At 38.3% G+C, this 26,177-nt stretch overlaps 1 protein-coding gene across 2 annotated transcripts in view; it reads left to right on the plus strand.

Moving 5' to 3' along the window:
• The window catches only part of KCNMB2 (potassium calcium-activated channel subfamily M regulatory beta subunit 2), a 283,118-nt gene that overhangs the window by 156,824 nt on the left and 100,117 nt on the right, over positions 1 to 26,177 (plus strand). Inside the window, exon 2 of one of the 2 annotated variants that reach the window (XM_081570990.1) lies at positions 24,484 to 24,527. The exons of the other annotated variant lie outside the window; for it this stretch is intronic. The gene's annotated coding sequence lies outside the window, so the exon portion shown is untranslated. The remainder of the gene's footprint in view (positions 1 to 24,483; positions 24,528 to 26,177) is intronic. 2 annotated transcript variants of the gene reach the window in all.

Genomic DNA, 26,177 nt, shown 5'->3' on the forward strand with positions numbered 1-26,177 from the left:
AACTTTCATCCCTATTGCAAGCTCTAGGAAGTTTTAAAAACTATACAAACACTACTGTGATACCCTACTTCAGACACAGGTCAAGATTCTGGAAGTTAGAGGCAAGGGCAAAGAACTCTGTGTGAGAGAGAACATAGATTTAAGGCCTCTTACTTAATAAGAGAGTTTATTAATAAGAGAGTTACCAAAACTCAGAGCTTTGGTTTTTTTAATTAGGAAAATGGAACTAATAATGCCAACCTTACAGAGTTGTTTTAAGAAGTAATAATGAGCTATATGTGGCTCAATAGATGTTACTTTTAAAAATAGCTAATTCAGTTGATGGAATTCACATATAGATGCTACTAGGGATGAGTCAAAAGCCTGACTACATCTGTAGATTTAACAAAGGTCCCCAAGAAACAATGGTCCTTTACTTGTCTAACCCAGTAACAGCTGATAAATGTATTTTCAAGTCAACTACAGCACTTCACAATTCATATGGCATACACATGGTTTCATTTGGATTTTGGCCCTTACAATAGCCATGAAAGGTAGGAAAGATAATGTTATGCTAACTTTACACAGATAAAAAAACTGAATATTAGAAGAACTAAGCAATTTTTACAAGGTCACACTGCTAGTCATCCAGAGATCCTGGGTGAGAAGGAATTTATACCTCCCAACGCCCAGGCAGGGGCTTTTGTCTCCATTACCCCAGGCTTTGTTACCAGTCAGTGGTTTCAGAGGCTTATTTCTTGCCCTCTGAAGCAGACAAGAGACTAGAAGCTGTATTTTATGATTCATTATGCCTCCCATGTTGCTTGTTTTACATACAGCAGAAGCACAATTAATATATGTTATTGGAATTAATTCACAGATTGGGTTTGAAGAGAGTAGTGCTTTTTCCTGGGGATAACCCCCAACGTGGGACTTGAGACCCTATCTCACCTCCCTCTATATCTCCAGGGCTTCTGATTCGAAGGTTGGTTTAAGTCTCTTTTTTCCTTAACCATTTACACTGGTCTCATCTCAAGACTTGCTCATTCTTCCACTGTAGCACTTGCTAGGTGTCTCCCATCTCCAGAGTTGTCTCTAGAAGCTCTTCCCATTCTTCTCCATTGCTCTGGTCAAGTGAAAGGAAAGGGAACAGATCTGTGTTTGAATTCCTAATCTTCCCTCATTAAGTTAATTTGGGGCAAATTACTTGGCAGCTTTAAACCTCAATTCTCTCATCTGTGAAATAATATTTATATATCAAGGTGGTTGTGAGGATTAAGAAAGATACTGGACCAGTGTGCCTGGCAAAAATCAGGGCACGATAATGATTATCAGGTATCTCTTCCTCTCTTCTGGTGGTTTCTGCCTGGAAATTTTTCTAGGCTGTGAAAGCCACAAAAACACAATCCTCAAGTACAATTTTCATTTTATCACTTACCTATTTAGACCTTTCTTTCTGCATCTCCTAAGTAATAGTCCCCTCAAGTTCAATCTTTAAAGCAACATTGTCAAATAGAAGTATAACTAATGCAGGCCATAAATGTAATATATATGTAATTTTATATTTAAAGATTTGTAAGTAAATTTTCTAATAGCCACAATAAAGGAAAATAGAAATAGCTGTGACTAATTTTTATTATTTTATTTAATATAATATATCTAAAATATTATCATTTTAACTTATAATCATATAAAATTCTTAATGAAATAATTTAAATTATTTTATACTAAGTATTCAAATGTGGGTATGCGTTTTACACATACAGCATATCTGCATACAAACTAGCCACATTTCAAGTGATTAATAGCCATAGGTGACTACTGGCTATTAGACAGTGTAGCCTAAACTTTAGTTTAACTTTTGTGCACTAGCTGCTTTCTCTTTGCTAATGACCCTGATTTCACAGTCTTATTTATTTATCTGCCTGACATGATATATTTATTTATTTATTTATTATATATTTATCTGCCTGACATGATGTATACATAGAAAATCCTAATGATGCTGCCAGAAAACTACTAGAGCTCATCAATGGATTCAGTGAAGTTGATGGATACAAAATTAATACACAGAAATCTGTTGCATTTCTATAAACTAACAAAAATATCAGAAAGAGAAATTAATGAAACAATTACATTTACCATCACATCAAAAAGAATAAAATACACAGGAACAAACCTACCAAAGGAGGTGAAAGATCTGTACTCCACAAACTATAAGATGGTGATGAAAAAAATTTTTTAAACTACAAATAGATGGAAAGGCATATTGTGTTCTTGAATTAGAAAAATAAGTATTGTTAAAATGACCATACTATCCAAAAAAATCTACCGATTCAATGCAATCCCTATTAAACTACCAATGGCATTTTTCACAGAACTAGAAAACAATGTTGTTGTTGTTTTTAATTTGTATGAAAACACGAAAAGTTACAAATAGCCAAAACAATGTTGAGAGAGAAGAATGGAGCTTGAGGAATCATGCTCCCTGAATTCAGACTATGCTACAAAGCCACAGTAATCAAAACAGTATGGTATATGCACAAAAACAGGCATATAGATCAATGGAACAGCCCAGAAGCCCATGCACTTATGGTCAATTAATCCATGACAAAAGAAGAAAGGATAAACAATGGAGAAGAGATAGTCTCTTCAGTGAGTGGTGCTGGGAAAATTGGACAGCTACATGTAAAAGAATTAAATTAAAACATTCTCTAACACCATATACAAAAAAAAAAAACCCTCAAAATGGATTAAAGAACTAAGTGGAAGACCAAATATTATAAAACTCATAGAGGAAATCATAGGCAGAACACTCTTCGGCATAAATTGCAGCAATATCTTTTTGGATCCACTTCCCAGAGTAATGAAAATCAAAACAAGAACTAACAAATGGCACCTAATTAAACTTAAAAGCTTTTGCACAGCAAAGGAAACCATAAAGAAAATTAAAAGACAATCCACAGGATGGGAGAAAATATTTGCAAGCAATGTGACTAACAAGAGATTAATTTCCAAAATATATAAACAACTCATACAGCTTAATATCAAAAAACAAACAACCCAATAAAAAAAAGTGGGCATAAGACCTAAATAGACATTTATCCAAAGAAGATAAATAGATGGCCAGCAGGCACATGAAAAAAAGCTCAATGTCACTAATTATTAGAGAAATGCAAATCAAAACTACTACAATGAGGTATCACCTCACACTGGTCAGAATGACTATCATTAAAAAATCTATAAATAGTAAATGCTGGAGAGGATGTGAAGAAAAGGAAACCCTCCTACACTTTTTGTGGGAATGTAAATTAGTGAAGCCATGATGGAAAACAATTGGAGATTCCTTACAAAACTAAAAATAGAGCTATCATATGATCTTGCAGTTGCATTCCTGAGCATATATCTGGAGAAAATTCTAATTAAAAAAGATACAAGCACTCCATTATTTATAGCAGCACTATTTATAGTAGCCAAGACATGGAAGCAACCTAAATGTCCACCAACAGACAAATGGATAAAGAAGATGTGGTGTGTGTGTATACACACACACACACACACACACACACACACACACACACACACACACACACAGGACTATTACTCAGCCATAAAAAGAATGAAATTTTGCCATTTGCAGCAACATGGATGGACCTAGAGATTATCATATTAAGTGAAGTAAATCAGACAGAGAAGGACAAGCATTGTATGATGCTACTTACATGTGGAATCTTAAATAATGATACAGATGAACTTATTTACAGAACAGAGACAGACTCATAGATGTGGAGAGCAAAGCTGTGGTGGCCAGTGGGGGAGGAGGGGTGAAGGAGATAGACAAATTAGGAGTTTTGGATTAACATATACACACTGCTATGGGCTTCCCTGATGGCTCAGCAGTAAAGAATCTGCCTGCCAATACAGGAGACATAGGTTTAACCCTTGGGTCAAGAAGATCCATTGGAGAAGGAAATGGCAAATTACTCCAGTATTCTTGCCCGGGAAATCCCATGGACAGAGAAGTCTGGTGGGCTACAGTCTACGGGATGGAAAAGAGTCGGACACGACTTAGTAACTAAACAACAACAATGAATAGGATAGATAAGCAACAAGAATCTGTTGTGTAGCACAGGGAACTATATTCTATGTCTTGTAGTAAAGTATAAAGGAAAAGGATCTGAAAAATAATATATATATATATGTATATTCAGGTATACATATATATTTATAACTGAATCACTTTGCTGTACACTTGAAATGAGCATAACATTGTAGATTAACTATACTTCAAATTAAAAAACACTCATCTGCCACATTCTCCCTTTCTTACCTAAATAAATATACAAATCCTTTGCCCATCTGAATGGAGCTTTCTCCTTCCACTTATACTTTTGCAGTACCTTGAATGATACTCTAGTTTAGCCCAATAAACTCATACTTGAGAATGCTTTTTCCATCAACTCTATGGAGTAACTATTGTCTTGTGACATTGAGGCATAGGGCTAGTAGTACAATATTAGCTTGTGAGTGGTAGTACCATGAAAAAGCAGCTGGAGATCAAAGCAGCTATTGCTCATCCTCATGGAACCAGCCAGTCACATTAACACCGGTTCCTTTTTTAAATTAAAAAATTAATATTTAATACTTCAGCCACCTTGCTTTTGCTAAACATCATCACATTACCTCACAGGGCTGTTGGAATGCAGGTGGGAAGATTTCTGACTGGAAGTTATTAACTCCAAATCTGAGTAGTCTTTCATTCCTTCAGAGTGAAGTTTATCAATAATGTCCCCATAATCTGGCAAGTACTGCCACTTTTAAATAGCATCAGTTTGAAGAAATAAGCCAAGATACATAGAAAGCAAGAGAAGAAAACCTAGTTAAGCATTTAATAGCTCAGTCAATATTTTCTACATAATCTATCCTTTACCTTTTTAAATCAGAGATAAGTGCCACCCAAGTTGCAAATTCTGGTTAAAGTGGAAACTCCCCCAGGCTTCTTGGAAAAGTACTGACTATCATGACTCTATGTTCTTTTGAGCTTATTATTATGATATATTATTTAGAAACATAATTTTTAAAGCACATTACCTTTAACTAATGTTCTCCCATAATCCATTCCTAAGCATTTAATCATGTTAGAGACAGAGAGAGACCTTGATATTCCCATGCTTCTGCAAATAGGAAACAGTCACTTCTTAGTAATACTTCTTTCTGTAAGTCCCAGTTCCATGTTTGTATAGGGTGTACAACTTTTAATTTGTTCATCTTTAATTCAAAGAACTTTCTTAAAGCACAAATTATCAAAAAGATAAAGCTAGGGACCAGGGAGATTCCCTCATGAATCAGAGTGATATCTAGAAACACTATATCTATTTACTTCGGGAAACCTTATATTTAAAAGAGAAGTAAAGCATATCCCAACCAACTGTGGATCATGAATTTCTATTGTAAAGAAGTATAGAGAGCTTTTATTTAATTTCTTAACCATGGAAGCAAATTAGCAAGTGCTCCTTACATGGAGTCTGTGAATAGATTTGGATGCATGGGAATATCTCTTAAGTGTGTTTGATTTGGAAAACAAATACCATCCAAGGACAAAGTGGCCCAGTGGAGGTGGCTAAGGATGCCAAATGCCAAAAAGCTTGGCATTTCCACCCGGGAATCTGCACAAGGATGCTCTTAGAAATGGGAACTAAAGAGACCTTTATATCTTTGGCTGCAATTGTGGCATTTTCCAAAATAAAGGCAATGACACTAAAAAAGGGGTGACTCCTGATTCTCCTCTGGATGATGAGATTTAACTGCATGGCTAATTTGGAAAGTCAGATCAGATTTTCTGGTTTATGGCCTGATAAAACGAAGATTAATGTTCCTATCCAAAAGTTTCTTCATTGATTCTCATCATACTTCTGTAATAAGCTTTGGTGTGTTTGTTAGTCTGGAATTTCTACATGGCTGCACAGTGGGAATCAAGTAGCTATTACAAAAGAAAGACTTTTGCAAAAATAACATGAAAGGTAAGACCGTATCCAGTGGCATGCTGAAGCTCCTGCTGTTTGTAGAAATTAGAATAATGCTTAGGAATCATATGAGTAAAATAATTAGAGGAGGAGGAACAAATAATACTGCATAACAGGGAAGAAGCTTCAAACGCTGTGGAAGTAACCATCTGTTTGTAAAATAAAATTTGACTGCAGAACCTCAATATTTATTATTTACTTTGATGACTGCTGTTTTTATTCCTGAGCAGCCAACACAGAATATTAGGAAAATATAATTTTGGAATTTTTAGTATTCTCATTAAATTACTTTTGTCTCATCTGAAAATACCCTTAAAGGGAAAACCCCACAAACCCTTGGAAATAGAAGATTTCTATCAACTACTTATTTTTAAATAAACCTTCTTCCTAAAGTGGAAATTATTAATACAGATGAATATAATTGGAATGAAAAATATCTTTGCCTGACACAAATGAAATCTTACTGAGACCTTTGTGTCTACTATTGATTGCTAACAGAACTCAATCAATTAAAGTTTGGGTAATATTCCTGAACTTATTAATAAAATATGAAAGAGGGAAAAGGATTAAGTTTAGGGTGAGAAAGATTGGGAATTAAGAACTAAGTGGGTTACAGAAACTCTCTCCTTTGCTTTTCACATTACAGATAAGAATTCTCAGAGCTTAGCAGTTTTGAATGATGAAGAAACTAATGAGATTCTGAGTACTCAGGTGAAAGATATTTTACAGGACAACAATTTGAAATTTAAAGTTATGACACAAATTTTGCTACTTTATTTCTAGAATAAATAAAATTGACGGCAGCAGCTAAACTCTGAATTTTTAAAATTCTAGTACAGAATCACATCTTTCTGACAACTTTATGGAATTTGTCATCAAATCTTATTGATCTATATGACCTCAGGCATCAAATTAAGTGAGAACACAGTAAATAACATTATTTTAATGAAAAAAAATATGATGATGATGATTTATAGTGGGAAGAACACATAGAAATAGAACTTGCACAACTTGTATAGCATAAAAACAAGTAAATGTGTTAACTGTGAGGCTTAAAACTCCCTAACAATGCTTTTTCATTTATAACTTGTTCTATTATATCTCAAGAGTACATATCTCAGAGATCTGTAATTATATTGTCCTAATTACAGGGACAATAAAAAGAAACCAAAAAAGCTACCCAAAGATGGAATTTGGAATGTTTAATTTTGTTTTTTACTATTGAACTTGTAGCTCAAATTTTGTCTTTATAAGATTGATTTATTTACATTTGCATAGTCTTTGATTCTTGTGGAAGGGACAAAAATTGTTGAATATGAGAAAAATCGAGTAACACAAGTACATCTGGTGAACTCCCTTCATATTCTTATCAAAAAAATGTGAATATTATGTACATTAGCTTTGCTTTCAGTGTATATCCTTATTTGAAGAGCAAATGTTTCAGTCTTCCGCATGTAAAAAAAATACTCTGTAGGATTTTAAAATAAAAGAAACAGAAAAAAGGAACCTTTAACTCATCATCAGTTTTGGCTTAAGTCAAACAAAAGTATTCAGAATATTATATTATTGCCTATTACAAGGCTTTAAATGAAGTAACATTCAGAAAATCCTAAGAGTATGAAGAAAAATATATAAATATAAAGAAAAAAGTATATAGAAGAGTATTAAGTATATAAAAGAGTATAAAGGAAATACTTTGTGGCATATTACAGAGTACAGGATGGGCTGGATGAAGCACAAGCTGGAATCAAGATTGCCAGGAGAAATACAATAACCTCAGATATGCAGACACCACCCTTATGGCAGAAAGCGAAGAGGAACTAAAGAGTCTCTTGATGAAGGTGAAAGAGGAGAGTGAAAAAGCTGGCTTAAAATTCAACATTCAGAAAACTAAGACCATGGCATCTCGTCCCGTCACTTCATGTCAAATAGATGGAGAACAATGGAAACAGTGACAGACTATTTTCTTGGGCTCCAAAATCACTATAGATAGTGACTGCAGCCATGAAATTAAAAGACACTTGCTTCTTAGAAGAAAAGCTATGACAAACCTAGACAGCATATTAAAAAGTAGAGACATTACTTTGCTGACAAATGTCCATCTAGTCAAAGCTATGGTTTTTCCAATAGTCATGTGAGAGTTGCGCCATAACGAAGGCTGAGCATCAAAAATTGATGCTTTTTAACTGTGGTATTGTAGAAGACTGTTGGAGAGTCCCTAGGACTGCAAGAAGATCCAACCAGTTAATCCTAAAGGAAATCAACCCTGAATATTTATTGGAAGGATTCATGGTGAAGCTGAAGCGCCAATACTTTGGCCACCTGATGCAAAGAGCTGACTCACTGGAAAAGACCCTGATGCTGGGGAAGATTGAAAGCAGGAGGAGAAGGGGATGATAGAGGATGAGATGGTTGGATGGCATCACTGACTCAATGGACTTGAATTTGAGCAAGCTCTGGGAGATGGTGAAGGACAGGCATGCCTGGCGTGCTGAAGTCCATCGGGTCACAAAGGGTTGGACACAGCTGAGCAACTGAACAGCAACAAGAGTTCCTTTGGGCTTCCCAGGTGGCACTAGTGGTAAAGAATGAACTTGGCAATGCAAGAAACATAAGAGACTTGGGCTGGATCCCTGGGTAGGGAAGATCCCCTAAAGGAGGGCATGGCAACCCACTCCAGTATTTTTGCCTGGAGAATCCCATGGACAGAGGACTCTGGTGGGCTACAGTCCATAGGGTCTCAAAGAGCTGGACACGACTGAAGCAACTTAGCATGCACTCATAATGTACATGTATATTGTTATAGTGAATTTGTGACATTTTCTCCTCCAAAATGGTAGTAAAAAATAAATATAGATTGACGTGATAATGGTAAGTATCTTGGTAATCACAGATTTTTAAGAAATATCATTTTTTCTCATTTATTGTGCTTTGAGTAGTGTCCAAAGAAGATACGCTTTACCAGTAACAATATCTTGGCATTTGTATTGTAAACCACTTTAAAAGTTAAAGAACGTAGTCATCCAAATGATCTTATTTGACACCCAATGCCCTAGGAAATACTTATTTCCCTCTTCCTTTGTCTGAAGAAAGATGTGTAGACTGAATGATTGTGTCTTTCCAAGGACTTAAAGCTACTGAGTAGTGGGACTACAACTTAAACTTGCATCTTCTTGCTCCAGTCATATGCTCCTATCAGTAGTCTACAATGAAATATTACTATGGAAACCAAAGGAAGAAAGGATGCATTAGGGGCTCCAGTAGAGGTTGAACCATTAGCTGAAGTGTAGCTGGACCCTATAAAGAAAACTCATATGTTGAAAAAAGTTGAAAATATCTATTTATTCAAGTGTTTTCATTTTTTATTGCTTTCTTATAGGCTGCTGCACTGTCATTTTTAAAGTCTTAAGCTTAGCTACCTAGGTTTCCACGAATAAATTTTGATAGACAATAGGGAAAGCCCCTATTGTAAGAGTGGTAAGCACATGCTACTTAAAATGTAGTGTCATTTGCATTTTGTGCATGTCTAGATTACACAAATTTGAAATACTGTGACACAGAGAATATTAGTGAAGTTACTTTATTTACAAAATTGCATATAATGAAAATCTATATTTTAAAAAATCTAGAACCACACAATTTCAAATTTAGCAAGCCAAGTGAATTATAGGCTTATTAAGCTGTCACCAAATGGCATTAATAATTGATATTCTTTGCCAGAATCATGTGAACCATGTTCCTGTATGCATTAAAACTTAGCTAGATAATTCTGGTGACTATTTGGCTGTTATTTTAACATTCACTGTTATGATTATATGATTCTTTTTTATATACTATAACAATGTTTCAATCATTCATCAAATCACAGTGTTAGTGCAATAAAAAACAAAAACATAATAAATCACTTTGAAAGAAAGGTCAGGTATGCTAAAGCTCTTTAAAGAAGCACAAGCAAAGAGCCAAGGAATAATAAGCTGCTCATTTAGGAGAGAGAGATCAAATAACAGATACTTATATATCTAGATATATAAAAGCAATTATGAAGGGGAAGGAGGAGTGGGAGAGGAAGAAGAGGAAGAGGAGGAAAATGCAGAGGACAAAGAACAACAGTAAAGCAGGAAGAGGAAAACAAGGGAGAAGGAGGAAGGAAAGAGGAAGTAAGGGAGGAAATGCATAATAGTTGTAGATTTCTGTGCTTTGACAATGCACTCTCCTTCTTTACACTTAATAATTTGAGAAAATTAGCCTTGTATGATTCAAATCATGTATTATGCAAAGTCTTTAAGAACATGCCACTCATAAAATATGATTTCCCTTTGTAAAATAATTCTATCATATTCAGCCCTATGGATAGTTCACCCACAGAAAGATTTAATCCTCACATGATAGACTGAAGGACAGAACGAAACTTAAAGGTCATCTGCTTCAACCAACCTTTGGGCAGTATACGGAATCTCCTCTAAAACATACCCCCAAAGTGATCAAAGCAATCCAAAATCTACAGGGTCTACTAAAAGCCTTTGAATTTGCAAAGTATTTTCACGTGCATAAACTCATTTAATTGTCACAATTATTCTGTATAGTCATAATTACATTAATTTTACAATTAAAAAAAACTAGGCTCAAAGGCCCAAAGAGTTTGTATTTGTTGCTTGTGGATACAAATCAGCTAGAAAAAGACCAGGTTTTCTGACACCAAATTCAATACTTAGCTCCTGTCAATTAAATAATTCCACTTCACTGTCTAAAACATTTATCAAATTTCTTTTAAACTCCATTTTATGCCTCAACCTTAACTGGGAAACAAATTTTTTTTTGAAAGTATATGGATGATCTCTCTTCCAGCTTATCATCCTCTAATCTGCGTGGTTAATTGCATCACCTGACTCCTGGAATTTAAACGTTCATTGAGAAAAAGTTATACAGCTATACAGTACTACCCCAATGCCCTCCTTTCTCAAAAAGGAAACATAGTTTCAAAGAGGTGAAGAAAATTTTTTTCAGTGTCTTCACATGATGTTTCCTCCCAGAACATAAGAATTCACAATATTCTTCCATATCCAATGGGACAGATTTAGGAAGGGACGTAGATACCTCCAGCTAATGGCACTCCCAATACAGAAACAAGAGCTCCTTTCTTTTTCCACCTCATTCTCAACCACAGCATCCTCTTAATGAGTAGAGTTTCAAAAAAAAAAGAAACCTAAGAAATTGTTCAATTTTTAAAATACTCAGAATAAAATCTTAAAGCTGTAGAGAGTTTGCTTGGTTGAGTGTGACATTGAGTCCCGCTAAGCTGTATTATAAGGGCCAAAGGTTCTCCCTCTAGGGTTTTACTGTGACAGCCAATCTAAGCTCACTCAATTAATGCTCCTTACATTCTAGGTGGATTTTTTCAAAGCAAAAATAGATTTAGTCTGATGATTTTTCTTTTAAATTCTAATAGCATTGATTTCTAAATAAGTACCAAAAAGTACTGAGAAGTGTTAATCAAGGACTATAAACCTAGCCAGAGTGCATCATTGTCTAATCTCTGTGCATGGAAGCAGCTGGATTTAGCGAACACCGAGCACATATTCCTTCCTTGCTGAATGAATCTAATTCCAGTGCCTGATATAAAGTGGGTGCTTGGTCATTTTTATTCTTGCTTTCAGTTTTACCCTACAACTTTATCTATTTAAATATATATATAGAGAGAAAGAGAGACAGAGATAAACAGATATAGATCAGTAGGGATGACCAAAGATTTGTAGACTAAAGAAAAGAAGGTAGACAAAGAAGAAAGAATGAAGAGAAGGTAGACAAAGGTTGTTACTTATACATACAGCCTTATCCCGTTAAAGTTTTAAGGTTGCCAAGAAGAATATGAAAAAGGATGACTCAACAGAAAAGGAAGAAGGAAAATGAGGAAACAAAAGGGATAGAGGATCAGATAATAAATAAAAGAGACAAAGACAATGAAGTGTGGCCAATAATAACCATTTATTAAAGGGTTCTTGTTTGCTAGGTACTGAATACCCTACGTTCTTACCTCTACAGATATTTCTATTCTCATTTTGTGCAAGAGGACAGCGGAGTTGGGCACAAGGTCACAGAACGCTAATGTTTTTGGAGTTGGGATTTGCCTATGTGCTTTCCACCATTCCACTATTCCCAAAGCTTTTAGGAAAACAAATAAGTGGTTGGAAGAAAAGAAATAATGGAAGAATAGGAAGATATCTAGTTCTCTATTTGTGCCCCTTTTGTTTCCAGATGATCATTTCAGTCCAATGATTATGTAGGGACCCCAGTAAGTCCCCCTCAGGTGCCCTGAAAAAAACAGCAGCTGTTCAGCCCATTATTCATGTTGAAATTTACAAAGAAAACAAAGATTTTAGTCCCAGAGGGAAAACCTGTTATTTTTTACCTAATGGTAATCAGTTAACATTGGGCCAAAATTGTGGGAAAAAAAATAAGCAAAAGCTATGAGTCACGTGAATATATAAACATTCTCCATAGGTCTTGTTCATATAAACATGTATCTACTCACATGAGGGCATATATCTTGTCTCTTCCACGTAGACCATTGCTAGCTGTAGACCCAAGCTCTTTCTAAATAATGAATACTTCAAAAATAATTAATCTATGAGTAATTCCAAGCTTAAGATGTTAAAGTAAAGAATAGAGTGGTTTGAATGTGACATAAATTAACACAAATTTCCAGAGTTTTAAGCCCAAAGAACATTATTTGGTAGCTCTCTGGTGTATTGCTAAGCAATAAGGGAAATGCTTTCCTTTATAGACCAATGGACATTATGTTCTGAAGAAGAGAGTCTTCTCAATTTATAATGTTAGAATTTGAAAAATGTTTCTTTAGTCACTCATGAAGTGCTTTTATATTTAATTTTATTTAAAATCTCCATCTTTCATAGAAAACAACTGAGTTTCAAGTGTCATGCTAAAAAGTGACATGCCTCATGCTTAATTTGCTATGTAAATTACACTCTCAAGCAAATATTCTCTCACAGTTCAAAACAGTGGTGGCAGTCCCCAGGGAGAGAAAGCAACTAATAAGAGAGAGTCTCTTTCCTGTTTTATGCTATTTATAAAATATTTTGGGCATCACCCCATGCAAACATTCCAAATTGAGAAGCATAGTCTGTTTCAAAGCTATCTAGGCCAGAACTGTCAATATGATGGTCATTAGCCACCTAAGGCTGAAGTAATTAAATTAATTTTATTTCACTTAAGGTTCTGTAGCCTAGTCTCATTAGCCATGGTTTAAGTGCTCAGTTCAGTTCAGTTCAGTTCAGTTCAGTCTCTCAGTCGTGTCTGACTCTTTGCGACCCCATGAACCGCAGCATGCCAGGCCTCCCTGTCCATCACCAACTGCCGGAGTCCACCCAAAACTATGTCCATTGAGTCGGGATGCCATCCAACCATCTCATCCTCTGTCGTCCCCTTCTCCTCCTGCCCTCAATCTTTCCCAGCATCAGGGTCTTTTCCAGTGAGTCAGCTCTTCGCATCAGGTGGCCAAAGTATTGGAGTTTCAGCTTCAACATCAGTCCTTCCAGTGAACACCCAGGACCGATCTCCTTGCAGTCCAAAGGACTCTCAAGAGTCTTCTTCAACACCACAGTTCAAAAGCATCAATTCTTCTGTGCTCAGCTTTCTTTGTAGTCCAACTCTCACATCCATACATGACCACTGGAAAAACCATAGCCTTGACTAGAAGGACCTTTGTTGGCAAAGTAATGTCTCTGCTTTTTAATATGCTGTCTAGGTTGGTCATAACTTTCCTTCCAAGGAGTAAGTGTCTTTTAATTTCATGGCTGCAGTCACCACCTGCAGTGATTTTGGAGCCCAGAAAAATAAAGTCTGACACTGTTTCCACTGTTTCCCCATCTATTTGCCATGAAGTGATGGGACCAGATGTCATGATCTTAGTTTTCTGAATGTTGAGCTTTAAGCCAACTTTTTCACTTTCCTCTTTCACTTTCATCAAGAGGCTCTTCAGTTCTTCTTCACTTTCTGCCATAAGGGTGGTGTCATCTGCATATCTAAGGTTATTGATATTTCTTCCAGCAATCTTGATTCCAGCTTGTGCTTCTTCCAGCCCAGCGTTTCTCATGATGTACTCTGCATATAAGTTAAATAAGCAGAGTGACGATATCCAGCCTTGATGTACTCCTTTCCTATTTGTAACCAGTCTGTTGTTCCATGTCCAGTTCTAACTGTTGCTTCCTGACCTGTATACAGGTTTCTCAAGAGGCAGGTCAGGTGGTCTGGTATTCCCATCTCTTGAAGAATTTTCCACAGTTTGTTGTGTTCCACACAGTCAAAGGCTTTGGCATAGTCAATAAAGTGGAAATAGATGTTATCCTGGAACTCTCTTGCTTTTTCAATGATCCATCGGATGTTGGCAATTTGATCTCTGGTTCCTCTGCCTTTTCTAAAACCAGTTTGAACATCTGGAAATTCACGGTTCACGTACTGCTGAAGCCTGGCTTGGAGAATTTTAAGCATTACTTTACTAGCATGTGAGATGAGTGCAATTGTGCAGTAGTTTGAGCATTCTTTGGGATTGGAATGAAAACTGACCTTTTCCTGAGCCAAATGTGGCTAGTGTCTACCATATCAGTCAGTGCAGGGTCACAGAACACTTTCATCATTGCAGAAAATGTATCCTGGACAGTGCCACTCTAAATAAATATCCTCCCTTCACAAAGGTGAAAACTTTTTTTAATGGTACCTTTTCAGAAGGGAGAACAAAAAAATCTCACTTTTCCTCCTTTCCAAGAATTTAAGAACACAAGACTCAAACGTTTAATGGACTTTCTCAAGGTCACAATACCAGTTCATGAGAGAACCAAGACTCAAGTCCACCTCTCTTGCATCATGTTCAGTCCCAATCCATTCACAAGACCTTTTCATTTAGGCTAGGAATAAATGGTTCTTTTGAGTGGCTACAAAAATTTCCAACCTCCATCAGTTCCTGACTTCTATGAAACAAAATTTTCACAAGTCTCCAGCCTCCTTCATTACTATTCTCACCTCCCTGGGCACCTACCACCACCATCCTTCCTCCCCTCTTCAAACTCAAATCCAAGCTGGCACAAAGTCTCCTTTGATCTCCTTTCAGGCTTCTCTGGTGGCTCAGACAGTAAAGAATCTGCCTGCAATGTGGGAGACCTGGGTTCGATCCCTGGGTTGTAAAGATCCCCTGGAGGAAGGCATAGAAACCCACTCCAGTGTTCTTGACTGGAGAATTCCATGGGCAGAGAAGTCTTGCAGGCTACAATCTATGGGGTCACAAAAAGTCAGACATGACTGACTAAGCACAGCACCAATGTTCTCTAAGCCAAAAAGCTATGCCCTTTTCCATAAATCCATGGTCCCAGGTCTCAGAAGAGATCCAAGCTTCCAACCCCAGCCCTCAAGCTGAAGTGCTCATCCAATCTTATCTGGGGAACCCATTCACATAGTACATCCCCATACAGCCCCTCTGGTACCAACCAACTCTAAAGCAGAGATGTGCCCTGAGTCCTTGGCCCTTCCCCTAGCAGTATCCATATAGAGAAGTTTCCTTGGACATATTCTTAGCCCCATGACAGCCATGTTGTCACTGTGCAGAAGCTTCTTGGGAGTGGGAAATATTATCCTGCTGTTGGCAGAAACCTGTCAATAACCAAGCTGGACTCATCCTTCAGGCCATCCTATAGGCTAGGAGTGGCCTAGCCTAGAGTCCGTATCAGGATGGTGAATTCTGGATAGTATGTCATTGTCTACTTTCAAGTAATATAAATAAGACAGTGGATTTTATTTTTATGAAATTTATGACTTAAGAAATGTTCAAATTAATCACACAAGGAAGAAGGTCTGAAAGTAAGCCCCAGATGCACGTACCCGCAAAAATATACATATACCACAGAAGAGTTACAATGTTTATATTGGGGGAAAAACCAAAAAAGAATGCTTTTTATAATTGTCTATAACATTTTTTTTGCTAACAAAACCTTTCAGTTTATGTCATTCATTCCTATGTTCTTTGAATTATTATTTAGATTTAGCACACCTGAAATAATTATAGCTAAAAAGAAACACAAAAATCAGAGTCAAAGCCATATCCTCTTCCAGAAAATAGAATGTCAAGTACCTTGGAAGCAATGTTAAGAGGTAAAGAATCCCACCTCCCTTCTTTCATAAAGAGTTTACATAGACTATAAACAGAGACAGAGGCGGAGAAGTACAAACGTGGAAGACATGCTTTGACCTTGGTTCTACCAAGTCCCTTCTTCCACCACCCACGTGTCAGGCCACAGGAGACATGTTTAAGTGTCTGGGGGGAGGGGGGAATGTTGGCTCACTTGTCAGATCTCTCAGTCAGTTGTCTGTGGTTGAATAGGAATATCTACTCCAAGATACTCACCAGTCAGCCGCCTCCCTGCCTTTAATGTTGACGGCTACAGTCAGGAGGCATTTGCCTAGTTCTCAAATCACCAGCTGCTTGATCTTCAGCCAAATACTCATAGTACTGGAGATTCAATGCTCTTATTTGTAGCAAGATCATGATAATTCCAACCTCATAGGATTTTTCAGTAATTAAGTGAAATAATGTATGCAAACTGCCTGGCACACAGTGGGGCCTCCACAACAACAGCTGCTGTTCCTTTTGTGATTCCATGCTGCCCTTTATATGGAGACATCAGCAAACCTCACCAGCCTGGTTTTTTTAAGTGCTCGGAAACAACCATATTTAGAAGGTCTACACTATTTCCAAATGGGTGCAGATGAAAATTGCCTAGAAACGAGTCTAGCCTTGTCTCCCTTGTCTTTCTAATATCACAGCCTTCTACTCCCAATCCAGAACAGCACTACTGTGCCTGAGGGAACTTCCATAAAGGATGAGGTTGTTATTTTCTGGCTTGTGGTCCCTATGCCAAGCCCAGACTTCTTCCCTTAATGAACAAGAACAAATCTCTAAAGAACCCCAAATCCTGCCCAGCTCTAATGGCTAACTTGCTTTCCCTACCTCGCAACTCCCCCCCACCTTCCAGCGCTCTGCATGTTCACACTAAGGTCCACATAAATGCTGCTGCATCCCCAGGGAGACTCCAGGCTTCTCTCCACCCAAGAGGCCTCACTGTTTACAGTCATTGAGTATTACAGAGCGAGCACACCTAGCTTTTTCTATTTGCAAGCAGAGATACAAGGAGAAAGACCTGACCGAGAAGGTTACTGGCAAGTATTCTGGATTTCCAGTGACCAATCTCAGGGTCTCTGGTATGAAGTGATAGCTTAGAGCTGAGTTGAGGATTGCTGAGATGAGTATGAAATGATAAATTAGAAGCACTTGGCACAGCGCTTGGCACATAGTAAGTTCCAAATAAATGACTGCAGTTGCTCTCAGTATTAAGTATTACTGCTGTACTACTACTACCTGGAAAAATCAGAGGAATTGCTACTGTCACAGTTACTATACTGGAATGCTCATGGCCAAGTAGAGATGGCAAAGATAAGAACCTCGTAGCTCCTCCCAAACACTTGTGCCAATTCTGCAGTAAATATGATCAGCATCAACACTTAGCTGCATATTAAAATCATCCAAGAGCTTTAGAAAATCTTGGTGCCAAGGTTATATGCCCCATACCAATTGTCAGAAACTCTAGAAAGGGAACCCGGACATCAGTGACTTTTAAAGGTGATTCTAATGTGTAGCCAAGTTGAAAACCATAGTTCTAATGGCTGCCTTAGGAGAGTAATACCCTTATTGGAATTTCTACAGACTTGTGTTTATAACTCTATTATCATACTAGTCCCTTTCTAGGTAAATACTTTAAGGTGCTCCAGTGAATACCTGTAGCCCCACAAGACTACTCAAAACCAGGGACTGTGATTTATTCATCTCTGTAACTCTATAGGCAATGATGCATAATCATAATAACGGTGGTATTCAGCTTTCGTGGTGCACTAACCCTACATGCCTCACATTGGGCTATAGTCTTCGCAAACATTTTCTCATTTAATTCTCACAACACCTATGGGGTAAAATGCTATTGTTAGCCTCAGTTTACACCTAAGAAAATTGAGCCACTCATGGGTTAAGCAACTTGTTTGAATGGGTAGTCCGACGTCAGAGGCTATGCTCTTTCCCATTAAGTTACAGAAACATTAGCATCACAAAGTGGGCATTTACCAACAAAATAACAACATTAGTAACAGTATCACCCACAACTTATTGAGAGCTCCCTCTGTACCTTGAACTACTTTGATGCCTTTAACTACTTTATTTCATTTAAGTCTCAAACACACACACACACTGTAAGACAGATCCTACTATTATTCTCTTCTATGAGGAGGAAATGGAGACTCGGTAAGAAGTTAAATAATTTCAAATGAGCTCATTCAGAATAAGGTAGGGATTTGAACTCAAATGTGTCTGATTTCTGGCTCTTATTGACTAAACAATACTGCATTTATTTGTTAATTCACCAACAGATGAATGAAAGAAAAAGTGAATAAGTGAATGAATGAATGATCTTCTTAAGTCTCTCTCTATTCTTGCCTTCTTTATCAACATTCTCAGCAAGCATACCTGATTTATGAGAAGCTTAACTCCTCTTATAGGTTAAAGGAGGAAAAAAAGCAGTGTACTAGTTCTATCTGAGGGAGGAGGAAAGGGAAATCAACACAGAGGAAATGAGTCTCTGCAAATTCCCAAAGATTTGGAGCAGAAGCCAATTTGTTAGTTTGCAAATGAAAGTGCAGTCTCCGCTTCTCACTACTCTGTTTCATGCCTTTAAAATTTAAACAGGAGGCTGAACATCTGCTATGTGTATTGGAAAATCAGGAGGGCTGCGAACACTAAACAGAAGATGTACTGGATATTTTCAAATGTTTCCAGTTGCTAAGCAACACATTTCCTGCTTTCCAGGCACCTTAGTTAAGTCACCTGCGCTTCAGCTCTGAGGATGTCTTGAATTAAACTTCCAGCCACAGGCTGTGATACACGAAGTATTGAAACAGAACCACAATAGAGGGCATTTGATTTTATACCATTTTTCTGACACTTGTCGCTAGCAGCTATCACTGTCAGTGCTGGATCAATAGCAAAAGACAGGTTAACACAATGTTGTGTTTTTTTTTTTTTTTTAGAAACTCAGTTTTTTATACAGTAAAACTCCCTAACGCAATGAAATACCAGGAAGGGCACTCCTGAAGTAGTTTAAATATAAATTTCGGAATACTTTTAAATAATAGAACTGTGTTCCTTTGGTCAAGTTCATTCATTTCAAATGAAATGACAGAATTGTGAAGTAAAAATTGAATTTTGGTGAAAGTTGAGAATTTTTTTAAATTAACACATTAACAACCAGTCTAAGCAGTCTAGTACTTGTTTACCGGTCGCCTCAGGATTTTATTTGTACTGTCATTCAAGCAATGCATGTAGATCTTATTCCATCTTCACTACAATTCTGCGAGAAAATATTTCACCATTTTTACAGACAAGATAGCTAAGACTATGTAGATAAGATCCCTGTCCAGAATTCATAGTTGGGTCCCAAAGACTTTTAAAGGAGCTGAGAATAAAAAGCAATTTCTGCCCTGTGCTTCAATCCTAGTCTACGCCCTGAAAACACAGTTACCTTTTCTGGTGCCTGAAGCCTGCCCAGAGCCACAAGACCCCAATCAGCCCAAACCAGTCACCTGGGCCTTGTCAATGCTTTGCCTGTTCAGTTTCCCAGCCCTAGTATATGCCCCCAAGGATCTGAAGTAATATAGTTAAACCAAAAATACCATTGGCATGAATTATGTGAACTCGATGACACCTTCAGGCCATAGGAATAAAGTTGGGGCCAGCTCCACCTTGTTCACGGAGCTAGATTTTCACAGATCCCTGGATTCCAAATTATAATCACTTCTGAACTTCTCATTTCTTCCTTTCCCCATCACAGTCCCTTAGCCACTGGAATCCAGATTGGGGAAGGAGACAGAGCCTAGTCAGGGACTTTGGGGAGAACCTTATCAGATGGACATGATTCTCAGGTTCCTCATTGCAAACCTCAATATTGTACATTCTAGATTTACATGCCAACAGGAAGAAATCTACCCTGAGTTTCTCCCTTGTTTATATAGAGTGTTATAACTGGGCCCAAGACCAGGAGACAGATTGTTTTCACAGAGTTCCTAATGCAATTAATTGTGTGTGTGTGTGTGTGTGTGTGTGTGTGTGTGTGTGTGTGATTAAAGCAACAAAGAAAAGCCATTTTGCATATGAAAGCTATTCAAAACATTAAAATTTTTCCTGGTACTAAATGCAGTAGGGAGCAAAGTTTGAAAGTGTTCAGTCTTTTCTGAAGATCTTGCTTATTTTATTTTAATATTTAGACCTCCTTTTAGGTATTATAATTTAGTCTCTTATGTCTCTGCTGAGGCCCTGGCCTTCAGCTGCTTCCTCTGTTATATCCATTATGTTTTCACTTATTTGACCCACATTTGATATTTGTTGAGTACCTACATTGCACAAGGAGTTGGGGCCCAGTGATGAACTAAATGGACCTGGATTCTGCCCTCACAGAGATTGCCATCGAGGGGACATTAATTGAACACCACTTACTGTTTACCAAGAACGATGCTAATTGCATTATATCATTAGCTTATTGAGTTTTCATTGCATTCAGTCCTCACAATAACCACATGAAGTAGATATTATGATTAATCTCTTCTTACAGAACAGAAAACTGAGTCTCTGAGAGGTGAGGAAATGCCACTTGTCAATAGTTAAGTCAAAATTCAAACCTAGGTCTTTCAGAGCACAGACACTTAATCACCAGGCCATTATGCCTCTATGTGTATGGCAAATAGTTGTACATATTTTAATTGTGAAAGTTAAAAACCATATTACCAAAAAAACCCTCTTAACATCATGCCTGGCATATAGTCTGCAACAGTTATTTTTATTCTCTCATCTTGCACAGAGAGAATGTAACTAATCTTGAGCTCCCCCAAACTTATATCACAGCCATGTCATGTCCTCTTGCTAAGTCCCAGACAGTCTCCCTTTTGGCCTGGCCCTGCTTCTCCTCTCAAAACAGATCCCCTACTTCAGACCTGCTAGTATTCTAGTATTTGGTCCTACACTGGACATAAGCTACATTCCTTGCCTGGAGGGGTTCACTAGGGATGTAGACCCTCAAACAGGTATATCATAAGTGCTCCTCTAGACTCTAGACTCGACCCTTGTGCTCACAGGGTAGTGGGGCAGTGGAGAGAGCAGCTATTTCTTTCTAAGACAACTGGGGAAGGCTTCAGAGAAGGAGTAACTTTGAACTAGGTCTTGGAGGACCAGTGGGTATTTGCCAAGTGAAGACAGAGGAGGCCACTTGGGACATAAGGAAAAGTATGTGTAAGGATGCAGACAAGGGAGAAGGCGTGATGTGGTTATGAAGGAGGACCAGTGAGCAGGAGTGAGTAAACCAAGTTTGAAAAGGTAGGTTGTTGCAATGCTATCAAGAAGGGTCTTTGGGGTCAGACGAAAGAGTTTGTACTTGTTAACCTGCAGGTGGGCAGTGTCGCTCCAGTGGAGGCGTCTCAGCAGCAGTGACCAGATAAGATCCATTTTACTAACATCTAATGTCTGTCAGCATGTGGCAAAGCTTTCGCACTAGAGGCAGAGCACCTCTCTTTTTGAGAGACTGAGAAGAGATTGGCCATGGACATCACAGCCGAACTAGAGTCTTCTGTCTAGAAATAACTGCTGCTTTCTGAAATTCTTCATCTCTGATTCTGAAATTCTGTATGTCTGCCCTGGCATTTCTATAACACTGAAGATAAAAAAGTATTTGACCACTTTATTTATTTTGGATGTAAATTACAGAGATTTTTGAAGGTTCCAACCTACTGTTTCAGTTTGAGAATTTAAAAAAGAGAGAGTTTGGGGCTGATCTGAATAACGACTTGTGTTCCCAAGAGTGTTGTGCTTTGGTAAGCAATGTTGGCTGATTATTGCCTCATGTGTTTCTGGAACAGCTGCCTGTCTCCTTTTAGAGCTCTATTCTAGGGGGATTGCAAGAGCCACAGAAGAGAATTTAACTCCTGAATACTCAGTTCATTTGGATAGAAAAGAGATGAAAGAGCAGTGGTACAGTTGTGATTATTCATTTCAGAAAGTTGGTGGTTTTTTGAGGCAAACAGTAAAAGCTCCTTCTGTGGACTCAAATGAAAGTTTTGTGTGAGCAATTCCTCTGAAGTCCACCTGCTCAATATTTTGATGTATGTCTGCCAGTGTCTTTGAGCCAATTTGATTTTCAGCGAGGATTCAGTATTTATTTCAAGGAAGGACAAGTTAAGGCCTGCATCACTGAGCTGTCTTTCTGTTTTCTGGGTCCTGCTATAAATCTAGTTTATTTGGAAAACCACACCATGCTCCTGTGGTTGGATTTATTGCCACATCCTATAAGAAACCAGCTTTCACTCATTTAGAGATTATTAAACACTACATATTTGGCTTTCTTTAGATGTTCTGTGTATTTAATCAATGTAATTTAGTTTCCTACCCACTTCTAATTTTAATCACATGATATAATAAAGGGCTCTAGACTTAGTAAACTTCCCTTTCATGGTCAGATGACAACTAAACAGGACTGACCAGGACTCTGCATGAACAGAAGCTAAGATTTTGCAGGAAGCAAGACAGAGGTTGACAGCAGTCCTATGGCCCTGACTGAAGTCTGGAAGGGATGTTGGAATTATCTTCCCCTCTCCCATGCTATGGGCTTCCCAGGTGGTGCTGGTGGTAAAGAACCCACCTGCCAATGCAGGAGATATGAGAGATGTGGGTTTGATCCTTGGGTTGGGAAGATCCCCTGGAGGAAGGCATGGCAACCCACTCCAGTCTTCTTGTCTGGAGAATCCCATGGACAGAGGAGACTGACGGGCTACAGCCCATAGTGTCCCAAAGAGTCAGGCACGACTGAAGAGACTTATGCCTTATAACCACACTCCGCTGCCTTATAACCATTCTCTGCAGTCCTCCTCTCCCTGTTTAGGTGTCTGCTCTTAGTGCCAGTCGTTCTCAGCTGAATGCACACATCCCTCCTCCCCAAATTTACAATTCAACCAGCTCCCAGTGGTTCTTCTGAATTAACCATGGACTGCTCATTCCCAAAGGATGGAGCAGATCATTTTTCAGCTTTCACTCACGTACTTTGGCAATGATCTTGGCATTTCTTCTACATTTGATATTTCTGGCATTGCTGAATGTTTAGATAACAAGCAAAAGAACAATAGTATCAAATATTTATGGAGTACTTATTACATGGGCTTCCTTGGTGGCTCAGATGGTAAAGAATTTGCCTACAATGCAGGAGACCTGGGTTCTCTCCCTGGGTCAGGAAGATCCCCTGGAGAAGGGAATGGCTACCCACTCTAGTATTCTTGCCTGGAGAATTCCATGGACAGAGGAGCCTGGCAGGCTACAGTCCATGGGGTTGCAAAGAGTTGGACATGGCTGAGTGAACAACACTATTACATGTAAAAGGCATGCTAAATATTCACATGCTATCACATTTATTTCCCTCACAACAAACTTACAAGCTAAATACTGTTATTCTCCCCCATTTTATTGGTGAGAAAACTTAGAGAAGTGATTCACTGATGGTCACAGAACAGGTAAGAGTCAGAACCAAAATTAGAACTTATATTTCTTAATACCACAGCACGTGGGATCATCTCAGAGATGAGAGAGGTTTTCCCAACACTTGCATTTTAGTTACTACAGGGAGTTAGCTCTCTCTGGACCAGGTTGTATTTTGATCAAGTCAGAGGCTAAAGAGTTTGCTCCCAGGCACATACATGCCCTCTCCCTTCAGGCCTGGCTCATAGAAAGAGAGGAGCTCATACTCACAGAGAGTAGTAGAGTTAGTGTTTTTCTGTAGGCATTGCTTTTAAAAACACAAAACACTACTTTTTTGGAAGTTAAATGATTAGCTTGTCAGACTCACGTTGATGTTTTGGGGCAAATTTCAGTAACTTAAAAAAGATGAGCTATTCAAGTTCCAACATGTCTAACCTAATACACACACACGTGTGTGTGTATGTACGCAAACATTAAGATACATTCAGATATAAACGGAAAGTTGAAGGGAAGAAAACTAGTGTGTTTCTACTGTGCTTTTTATCCTTGAGTCTAGTTTGACCTGGGCTTTTACACTGAGCACCCCTCCCAGGGCGTGGTTTCCTGCACCACTGCTCCAGGGCAATTTACCTTCCTGCTACCTGGCACCCCATTTCTTACATACCTCTAACCTCCTCAAATCCTTCTCAGGCCTTCTCATGCTTACCTTGAGTCCTTTTCTTGATCATGTTTCTCTCAAACTGACGTTGGTTTCCTTCCTTGGCTATTATTTGCTGGATGTTTACTCCTGTGCCCTCTAGATAATACAACCTCTATATAGGGACCCTACCCAGGAGCTAAATACTGTTATTCTCCCCCATTTTATAGGTAAGAAAACTTAGAGAAGTGATTCACTGATGGTCACAGAACAGGTAAGAGGCAGAGCCAAAATTAGGACTTATATTTCTTATATAAAATTAATATATTTCTTAATATAAATATTATATTTCTTAATATAAGAAATATATATTTCTTAATATTTTTCACACTCCCTGGAGTTTGCTTCAACTAACTCCCCCAGCCAAAATTGGACAAGTGAGATTAAGATTCCCTTCTCTTCACATTAGGCAAGATAACTGGCTTCCATGCTTGGGAGATAAGACTGCTTCATGGAGGCAGCCTTTCAACAAATACAGTAAACCCTCATACTGATGTGTCCCTTCAGGTCTTACAAAGTCAGCATTATCAACTTATTCAGCAAGAATTTATTGAGTGTCTGCTGTATGTCAGGCATTCTTCTCCACTAAGGGGTACAAAGATGAACAAGAAAGCCTTTGTCAAGGGACAAAGGAGGTTAGTGATGGGAACTTACCAGGAATCTAAAGGAGAGTGAGAAGTTTTGTCAGCTCTTTGGTTACAAAAGAGGCAACTAGATCTTTGATGACACCCGAGGATCAGAGGTGAGAGCATTACTCCCCAAGCCCTCCATCTTCCAGCGACTGCTTGTTCCACTTCCACCACTTGTTTATCACCAATAAACGAATATGTCCCATCCTTTATTTAAGTAAAGCTTGCCTATACCTTTTTCCTTCAGGATTACCTTTATTGTTTCTAATTGTCTGCCTTTCTAACTGCAGTCTGTATTGTGAGCTCCTCTATGAAAGCCACTCTCTTTCTCTTTTCTGGATGTGCTAGATCAGAGCAACCTCTGGCCAGTTACCACTCATGTACACGGGATATAATAGTGTCTTATTGGGTTGTGCCTGGGAAGGGATGTTTTCCTATTATTTCCTCTCTTGCTTGTAGGTGTAGTTTTATTGCACTGTGTTATATTAAGGTAAAAGAAAAATAGCCTTGTCAAGTACCTGAGATTTTGTCTGCCTGTTTATCTATCTATCTATCTATCTAACCTACCTAATTTTCCCCCACGAGAAAGCAAAGTTTTCCCTCATAAATTAGATAGGCCTATAAGATTAGGAATATTTTTTTTTTTAATCTGTTGCCTCACTCTGGAGTTAAAAGATCAGCATTAAAGCCAGCGTGAGCATTAACGACTGTGCTGCCTAAGGCAACTCATTCAGTCTTTCCCGGCCTCAGTTCTGGGTCTGAGACACAGGATTGAGTGAGTTCTAAATTGGAATACAATAGACAATTGTTTCAGGCCACAGGTCTGAAGTTGGGACAACACCATGGCTTAGAAAAGGCCCCAGGGTTTATCCTCTGCCCCACACCACCAGAGAAAGCTCACCAGAAAATTGTCAGTATACTTTAGTCTGATATGCTTCTCTGTATCACTTGGGCATTTTGCTGACCTAACCAAATAAATGGTCCTACAGACATCATGGGCTTCCCTGGTGGCTCAGAGGTTAAAAGAATTCACCTGCAATGCAGGAGATACAGGAGAAGTGAGATCAATTCTTGGGTCGGGAAGATCCCCTGGAGGACGAAATGGCTACCCCCTCCAGTATTCTTGCCTGGACAATCCCTTGAACAGAGGAGCCTGACGGGCTACAGTAAATGGGGTCACACACAGTTAGGTGGGCACGACTGAAGGGACTCAGCACACATGCACGCACAGACAT

Source organism: Giraffa tippelskirchi, chromosome 2 (genome assembly GCF_054371585.1).
Source record: "Giraffa tippelskirchi isolate mGirTip1 chromosome 2, T2T-mGirTip1v1.2.pri, whole genome shotgun sequence".
Lineage (NCBI taxonomy): Eukaryota > Metazoa > Chordata > Mammalia > Artiodactyla > Giraffidae > Giraffa > Giraffa tippelskirchi.